Source organism: Oculina patagonica, chromosome 1 (genome assembly GCF_052425735.1).
Source record: "Oculina patagonica isolate OP01 chromosome 1, crgOcupat, whole genome shotgun sequence".
Lineage (NCBI taxonomy): Eukaryota > Metazoa > Cnidaria > Anthozoa > Scleractinia > Oculinidae > Oculina > Oculina patagonica.
In genome coordinates, this window is record NC_135758.1 from 14,171,429 (window position 1) to 14,180,931 (window position 9,503).

A 9,503-nucleotide genomic window follows, 5' to 3' on the forward strand; every position below is an offset into this window, starting at 1 on the left:
CAAGCCACAAAACCCCTGAAGTAAAAAATAATTATTACTTTCCAACACTGAAATATCCTAAGAATTATATAGGATTATGTATTTAACATATTCATGATCACCGCACGCTATTCAATATTTTATTACAATTTAAAAATCCAACCTCAATCAATTGTGTGCGAATTGAACAATTCGAAATGGCAGTGCAGGTTTATTACTAATAACAGTGATATAAACCAGTTTCATTTAATGATATCGTCAGTGGTAAAATTGTTCGGCGCATTTCGGTGTTTCTATAGGCATACACGTTTTTGGTACAATAGCAAGGGTAGTAACGAAAACTGGAAAGAAATTACATAGCCTTTTCTCACTACGTTAGCAGAATATCTCGGTTTACTATTTTACAACATTGAGTCCAGGTGTACATACTATAAAAACATATAGTGTATTGGAATAGTTCCCGCGCTGACTTTACGAAATTCATGCTGACTCTCTTCAGAAAAACAGAAAATGCATCATGCACATGCAGAAATGCAACATGATGTTAATTAAAAGAATGCAATAGTTTGAACTGACACAGAATGTTCTTGATGATTTAGCTCAGTTAATAATCAGAACAATGAATAAATGTCACGAAGGGGCATTCCTGTAATGGAATGGAAGCTTTCCTTTCTTGTCCGTTTAACTACTAAATTTGAGAAACCGACTTTTCGCCTCACATAATTACTCTTATACCTCACTGTGGGGTGAACGTGGACTGTTTAGAAAGACGTGTGCCACTTGTGGTGTGCTCATACAAATAGGTTCAGCATAGAAAACAATGTAATTTTGGTAAATTATCATTATTTATATTTAAAATTAGTGACAAAACGACCAAAATGGTTCGAAGACATGACAAGGATTTTCACTACACACATTACTGATTTAATTTTAAATACATGTGAAAAACAGTTATCACTTGGCTAACTTAACATGCATGTATTAATAATCCTTCGTCACGAGGCGCATTAAAAAAATAAATACAAAATAAATTAATTCTATCACTTGTTGATAATGAAATGTACTTACAACTACGTCCCACTGTGGCATTGCAAACTACAAAAATAATACTAAAATAAAGTGAGAAAGAAAGAATGCTCAGAAGGAAAGAAACAGACAAAGAAACAGACAAGCAACAAAACGAAAGCTTCGCTCTGCGAGAAATGTTGTATATATGTGGAGTTTGCTTGTGTTAGTACAGAAGCGGTTTTTAAGTGACCAGGAATAGCGTGTTAATGATTCACTTTTCTACTGTCCTTTGTGTATAGCTCCATAAAACTAAAACTAAATTCACGTAAAACAAAGCCAAAAGACGTAATAATAGCAATATTACTGTAACTTCCGTAACTGTGTTCCTTTTAAGTCTTTTTAGCTTCCATTTTCTTTATCTCTTTCTAAGGCGTCTAGGCCAGGAGACACGTCGAGATTGTTGCAGTAGCGCAGCCAGCCAGCGAAGGTGTGCATACCCTTTTCTGCGAACACGCACTGACACGCTTTCCACTCCTCCCTCGTTAACAAGAATTGGCCCTTCAGCTTCGAAAACCACTCCTGGTAGTCAGAAAGCTCAGGGTACTCAAGCTTTTCGTGAGCGTCAAACTACTCGTACGGGAAACCACGATCTTGGCCTCGCATTCATAGGCTTTCACCCACTTCTCGTACCTTGTCCCAGGGCCAAGGTAGTTTATAATATCGAGGAAGCGGAAGCCGTCTGTAATGATAAACATGATCTTATTTCTTTTTTCGCTACTTTGACCTTAAACGTTGTACCAGCTTAGAGCTCAACAAAATGTTCTCTGATAAGGTTAAGATCGTAACTCCCACAGTTGAAACCGACAACAGGAGCCTCGTTGCACCATTGCTCTAGCAGGACACGCTGCTTTTTGAGAAGAATCTTTGCATCTCTTGGCATGAACTCTCTCGACACCTTTTCCCGAACGGTTTTACCACGCCTTTCTAACTCCTCCATGAACTTGCGGATCAGCTCAACAGGGTCTTTGTAGCAGATGTGAGTGGGCTCGGGCTCGAGGGTGTCCCGATGCTCACTGAGATGGGCACGTGCACGTTCTTGAGCGTTAACATGTCCGTAGGCTCATCCAGCTGGTTCTTATCCCCGTAGGATTCAAAGTCGTACAAAATGGCGTGAGGGTAGGTTCTTGTCTTGGTAACAAAACGTTTTCTGACACGTTCAACGGGCGTTGTGCATTCCCAAGCCTCAACTACGTTAAACCCTTCGCTCTGTAAAAAGTTGGAACGGCGGCAAGTTGTTGCGTAAACATCGTCAAGCGATCTTCATTTATTAAAAACAACCTTTTTGCGGTCGTAAGGATAACATCAAGGGCATCCGTGCCACAGACAACCAAGGTATTGAAACACAGTTTTTGTTTCAGGGTGGTACCCGTCAACAGCGGCCCCTCCCACCCACCGCTCACCGCCGTGGCCACACATCGCGTGGTGAATGTGAAGGCCAAAGCTCTTTGTTATTTTTTCTAGCCACTTAAGTGAAGTATAGGAAGCACTATGCTTTGGGTAAAAAGCTCATTCGAAAGCTCTCAGCGGGACTTCGATTTTTCGGGCGGAGCACTCGATTCTAGTCTTGCCTGTAGCGCACCTTTCTTGTGGCGCTGAAGGTTGCAAACTTTTGTGAACCTTGCGTGGCAATGAAGGCATTCATAATTTTTTGCAAGCTTTTTTATATTTTTTATAAGAAACGCGTGACCATCATAAATACCGATTGTTTAGAAGTTAGTCAGCTTAGCTGGTGGGGCTCGTCTAAAAAGCCAGACTACATCATCACCCTTTAGAACCGGGGTGATTTGTTTCTGCAAGCATCAGTTTGAGTAAACGCTCTTGCACTTCAAGAGGGATGGGCTTATCCATTATATTACGGACAACCTCAATCTGTTGCTCGACGAACTCGTCAAACTCTCTTGCAGGCGCTATCGTTGTTTATTTAGTAGTCGTATTTCTTTAATTGGAATTGCGTGTGTGAGTCACGCGTGTCACTGCGGTCGAGCGCGGCACTGCGGTCATGCGCGGCGCAACAGTCGCGCGCGACGCTGATTTCCTAGATGGTGTTTTAGAGCTACAATTAGTGAAAAAACAGCATCTAGAGTTATGAGTAGTCTCGTGGTCACAAGTGCTATTTGGTTGACTCCGCCTTTACTACTCCCCTGAATGTCTACTACTGTTTAGGGCAATACTACTAGTTTTAAAATACTCTGGAACGTCATTTTTGTTTCTTTTGTTAGCTAACGCACACCCCCTGGGGGCACTCCCATATATGGGCTATATAGGTATGTGCCTATATGCCTATATATGTAGGGTATGGTTTTATGTTTTTAGGGTATCATTTTTGCCTCTTTTGACATTGTGTTCCCGGTGTTATCCTTAGAAAGGGTACCTTAATTGCATCGGCTATAATTGCAGTGCGTAAACATCCAGCTAAACGAAAAATAATTGCTTTGTAAAAACTGAACTATCCGTTTAAGTAATATTTTCACTTCCAATGTTACAGAAACAAAATAGAGTTGACTCATTCACGCCATTAACAGCTTTGTTTTCTTCTTGAATAGGGTGTCATTTTTCGAGTTGCCCTTAAATAGGGTCAGGATTTAAGAACCTTTGAGGCACACACCTATCCGAAATTTACTCCAGTACCCCCTCCCCGGGACGCACACTTAAAAACTTTCGCTTACTCATAAAATGGGAACCAGGAAAGCCTGTTAAATAATGGAACAGAAACACAAAATGGTCCTGCGTCCAGTATAATCCTAGGCGCCCTTTGCTGCAGACAAAGAATCCTCTGTAGGTTAACTTTACTGCAACCTTCAAGCCACGCAGATGTTATAGAAAAGGCGCTGATAAGTTGGTAAAACGGCTTTAATTTTGTTAAGTACTTCAATTCGCTGGGCTTATTTTTTTACAGACTTGGTCAGCGTGAGGTGAAAAACTAAGCTCGCTGTCTAACTATAATACTAACACTTTCGCATGATTCTTTTGCTCCAGAAGATGACCATTTCAGTAATGTGTGTAATTTTAACCTTGATCTTCAGGTGTCAGCCTATCCTAGCAGACACTTTTCAGTTACTACTAGCATGGTTTTCGTCTTAGTCTCATTTAGTGGAAGTTCGTTGGCGTTGGCCAAGTTTTCAACTACATGCAAAGCAATAGTGAGCGACTCCTTAAGCTTGCAGGTAGCACCAATTTCAGCGCAGAGGCAGTAATGGTTGTGTCGTCAGCATGTAAATCTATATCCACTCCACTAGCGTTCGTATGAAGAGAGAGGTCATTTATAAATAAAACAAACAGCAAAGGACCGAGGAGACTCCCTTGTGGCACCCCATGAGGAATATTAGCATAGTCACCGTTTTTCCAGCAAGAGAGACAAGCTGCTGCCGGTCACTTGAATAAAAATCACACCATTTTGCCGACTTGTCACACAAGCCATAAAATTTAAGCTTGGGCAGGAGTAGTTGGTGATCCACCATATCAAAGGCCTTACAACAATCAATGAAAACTAGACCGGTGTCGTGCAGTACAAGAGATTGTGCTCACTCAAATATTCTTAAAAAGAATTATGCACGTGTCCTCCCATAAGTTTAGATGAAACTGGAAGGACTAAAATGGGGCGATAGTTGTTGAAATAGCCACGATCACCAGCTTTATACAAAGGCGTGGCTTTCGCAGTTTTGCATCTCTTGGAGAACACCACTGACCGTAGTGAACAGTTCATTAGTTTACATAAAGATGGTGCTATAATTGGCGCACAATCTCTGGTTCTCCAGCTCTGGCCCTGTAGAAGACTAGTTGACTACAGTAGTCGAAATATCGGCCAAATCCAATTATATTATCCAATACAAAGTGTCGTCGTACTAGCCGTGCATTTAAAAGTACTGTAAAATATGCAGGTTTAGTCATGTACTGACACACTTCCCATTACCATTTTTTGTTTCCGAATCCCAGTCCTAGTGACCTAAATCCCATTTTCCCAGTGAAAAAATAGGCAAATCCCAGTCAAAATAGGCAAATCCCAGTTCCCATTTTACCGCTTCAGGCCCCTCTATCTACACCAGTGGATTTACTAGGACTCAATAGTCTGAGATTGTCCACTATAAAGGACTTCGATATTAGAGATATGGAATACTTTACATCTGGGTCTCAATTGTTCCGCCACCGACGCAAAATGTTGGTTAAATTTATCAGCCGCATCGGATCTACTGTCAGTAGAAATACTGCCTATACCGCACTTTGCCTTCTCCATTTTCTTAATGTCAGAAAGTGACTTTTGGAGTCTCCTTTGCTCTCTTCAAAACAAGAGCTATAAAATTTATGTTTGGCACTCTTAATCGTGTGAACGGCTTTGTTTTGTGCAGATCTATATATATAGTTGTTCCAGTCTAAATCATTATTTGAACCTTTTGTGAGCTTTTATAGCCTCTGCAACTCCAACCCCTTCTAACACATATTTTGGATAAGCTACACATTATACCATACATTATAAACGTTATTTACTCTCGAATTTACAGTGTAACTAGACTTGATGATGCACACGTAGCCACAACAAACCGAGTGTCTAGCTGAGCTCAACAACGTTTATCACGGCTGGCACCGTTTTGATGTATTTTTCCAACATTTTCTTTTCTCAGACCAGCGCTCGGTCTGAGAAAGGCCACGGTATTAAGCACAGCATTCAAAAACAGATTCTAATAGTTAAAACTATCGTACGAATTAAACTAGATTGTAAACAGTCCACCTAAATTTTTGCGGATGTAGTCGTCAAACGGCCGTGTTCAATCGTGGAGTCTACATCTTGAACGTCGTTGCAAAACTACTCGGGATACGTGGGCTGGGGCAGTAAAACCCTCCCTTCACCTAAAAATATTCAATATGGCGACTCAAAGATTGATGATAACCTGTACAAGTTGTAAATAAATGCAGTAAACCCAGGTTCAAGGTATGAAAATACCCTCTCCTGTATATTCACGCATTGTAAAGTCAACTGATTTATAAATGAACAGTTACTGCTGTTTCCTCTATATTAGTAAAGCTGTTTCTTCTTGATCGCTTCGAAAACTGTAAGGAAACTATGTTTAAAGGAGCATCAGTTCATGAGTTACATATTAACCGATAGCGCACGTCATCTGAAGAAATCAACCAGCCAAGTTGTTGTTCAAAACCCTGGTGGTCGGTTGTTTATCGAGCCGAACACTGCTGGATTAGTACTGATTCAGAAAAAAAGGATTTAGCAGGCAAGAAGTAACGAATCACCGACAACACAATTACTCTAAACATATACTGCGACATGTATTCACTGACAAGTTTTTGGACACTTTGATAAATGTGAACTTTGATAAACGGGCGGTTCTCTGTAATATTTGCGAACCTGGAAGCGATTAATTACGTTCTAAAGATATAACGCAATATTATAAACTATAACACGCGATAGAAAATACCTGTAGCTTTTAGATTGGGGTATTTTCTATAACTATGCAGTTTAATCTTCATTTTTTCTATTGTTTTATTTGAAATTCTTGTAGAGCTAGCAGTTTGTCCCATTTTCGCCTTATGATATTTATTACCTGCCTTATGCGATGAGACCAGAAAATCGGAAGAGAAGATCACAAAGAGTAAAGCCGCTAAACATCGAGGGCTATTGAGTTATAAGTTTCCACAATGGTGCTTGGCTAATAAATTAACAAATGAATAGAAACAAACTGAAAATTCATGTTGAGCAAACTTTCAAGTTTGCAATTTCAGCGTAAATACTAAGGAATCGTCAGTTAAAAAAACAGTGATCAGTCAACGCTCAGTTTGACGAAGTGTTTTAAATTTTTGTGAGATCTGAGAGCTTAAAACATTACATGAAAAATAACAGGTGAGACAGTGTTTTTAGTTATTATACTTTTTGTCTTGTATTGATCTTTCCCGGACAATTGCATTCAACGGATGGTTGGAATTTATTCTCTAGGAAGTTTCTGTCTGAAAATAAGTATGTTCTATATTATCACAAAACATGAGATCAACTTAACTTTGAATGTTAAGGTTGAAACCGACCAAAGGCAATTATTTTTCGGCGCCTTTGTTGAGCAGTTATCCAACTGAGAAACTAAAGAGTAGAACAAACGCCATCTGGCCCGCAAACTAAAATTGAACAATAAAGCGACAATACTGACAAGTAGGGCTAAAAACAATTCTAAGATTGTTAAAACACGAGGAAGAATACCGTTTTATTAAAACCAGTCCAGCGGGTTACCCGGCAGTTTAGATTATTTGTGAAAATTTATCCCCCGCTAATTTGTCTTTTTGCTGCCACCGGTTCAATAAGAACTGCGGGTGACTGAAATAATGCATTTCGCCTTTAAGGCACCACCGATAACCCTTAATTTAACGATGACAGATTTAGGTATATAATTATATGGTTAAAATATGAGTAAAAGCTTTTGCTTGCACATGATAAGCATTTTCTTAGTGAACGTGGGTAGTTAATCCTGTCAAATACTGGCGTCAGTGATTATCAAAGATAAGCAATAAAAGTCAATCGCGACTTTGTTATCGCCTGTGGTAACTCTGAAAGACCTCTGAAAAAAAAAACCTTAACCAAGTTCAGTGTCAAAATGAACTCAGTAAGTTTCTTCTGCTGCATTCTTTTGTTGGCGACTCTCGTGAAAGAAGTTGAAGGTTTTACAGGACCAATCCCGGGCAAGCGGGTGGTGATAGCCAAGGTCAGTAAAACAAACATCAATGTAGTACGAACCGGGCTGGATATGCTTTTGATTAACGGTTTAGTGATAATGCTGGGCTTCAATGATTTCGGGGTTTTTTTATCCGCTGCAACTGAAGAAAGTTAAAAATTTATAATCAAACTTAAAAAAGTTAAAGTTAACGTCATTCTACTAGTCATATGTAGAATTTACCGCATAGAAAATGCGCAAGTGCGATTTATATTTTCGACTTGAGAAGTATCAGCACAAGAACGTGAGAGGGCAGCAAATGAGTAAGTTTTTAATACAATTAAACTAGCCTCAGCGAGGTGTATCAATTATTGGCAGCAAGATTTCTTTCGTGTCTTTCAAACAAGCGTAAGCAAACAAAACAAGTAGTAAGCGAAAATGATTCAAAGCTGAAAATATTTCAACTGTCTGTAGGGTGACTGTTAATAACGGCAGAGAAGCAAATAAGCTTAATTACTGGATGCCAGACGTTCCGTTTTCACCCATTTATCATAGTCACTGTCTGAAGACCTAAAAACGGTTAGATGCCAATTTCCTTTCAAGGGAACTTTGAGGTAATAGGTGTATCTATCTTCCAAAGGTATAAATGCACTATTGGCTTCGCAAATCTGCTAGTTCAGTTTTTCTAAATGATCAACTTTAAAGTAGTTTAACTTCTTACTTTTCGCAAAACATGCAAAACTTAACAAAAGTCTACGTTGAAAAATCCAGCTTGTTATTAAACTTGACTTTAATACTATTACGGTGAATTTGAAAACGTTTATCAAGTAAATGAATCCAATAACAGATTTTTTAATAGTAGGTTATTCCTCAAAGTCTTCACTTTGCTACCAGAGAGACTCCAACACTAAGTAAAATCTTTCATTCCAAATTAAAGTTGTTGATAAATTGATGCAATGTTTAAGATGCCTGGTGTTATTTCCATTTTCTCTCAGGAGTCTTTAAGGAACTATCAACGGAGCGTGTGCGCAGCCGCTAAACATCTGGATTGTCGGCGAGTCTTAGGACTGGTGACGAGAACCGAACCCATGGCCACGGATGCTGATCAATGAATCAAGATGAAGCCGAGGAAAAATGCAGTAAAAAGTGTACCTGACAAGAACCGTTGGAAAGAAAATATTATTCTAGCAAAAAAATTAAAACAATTAAAACCGTACTTTTGATTTGTTACTATTTATTGTAAGTGGAGCAGTTTGTTTACCAAATGATTGGAGGTCTTCTTGCCTTACCATAATTATTGCTGTAATATTTTTATCATAAAGTGGTTAATAAAATGATGATGATGATGATGATGATGATGATGATGATGATGATGATGATGATGATTGACCTAATGGGAATCGACAGGTCTGCGCTAGAGCCCTGCCGGCGGCTGGTTTTTGTCCTACTCTCTCGGTGCCCATATCTTCACCTACCAAAAAAAATATATCTTCAAAAAACCAACACCTTGATTGTCTTGTGTTGTAACACGTTACTAAGCTGTACAAGGGTTAATTTATATTTCCCAGAAGCTCCAAAAAGCTAATAATCGCGTTGCTACTAGACATAGGCCACCTCAACTCACGAGGCAACACCATATTTAAACTTTAGAAAATTACAGATCAGAAGACAGTTCGTGACGCTTTAAATAGCGTTGCACCCAGGGACATTTCATGAACTTACATGAAGTAACACGCGGACGGGGGAAAATTTCTTGACGGTAACACGACTTTACATTACGAGGGAAATTTCGGGATGACTTATAGGATGTCCAAA

General features: G+C 39.2%; 1 long non-coding RNA gene across 1 annotated transcript; it reads left to right on the forward strand.

Moving 5' to 3' along the window:
* Positions 1 to 7,498: 7,498 nt before the first annotated feature.
* LOC144648810 (uncharacterized) lies at positions 7,499 to 9,044 on the forward strand. The gene is made up of 2 exons (XR_013569775.1): positions 7,499 to 7,739; positions 8,684 to 9,044. It is a non-coding gene; the product is annotated as an uncharacterized LOC144648810 (long non-coding RNA).
* The last annotated feature ends 459 nt before the right edge of the window (positions 9,045 to 9,503 follow it).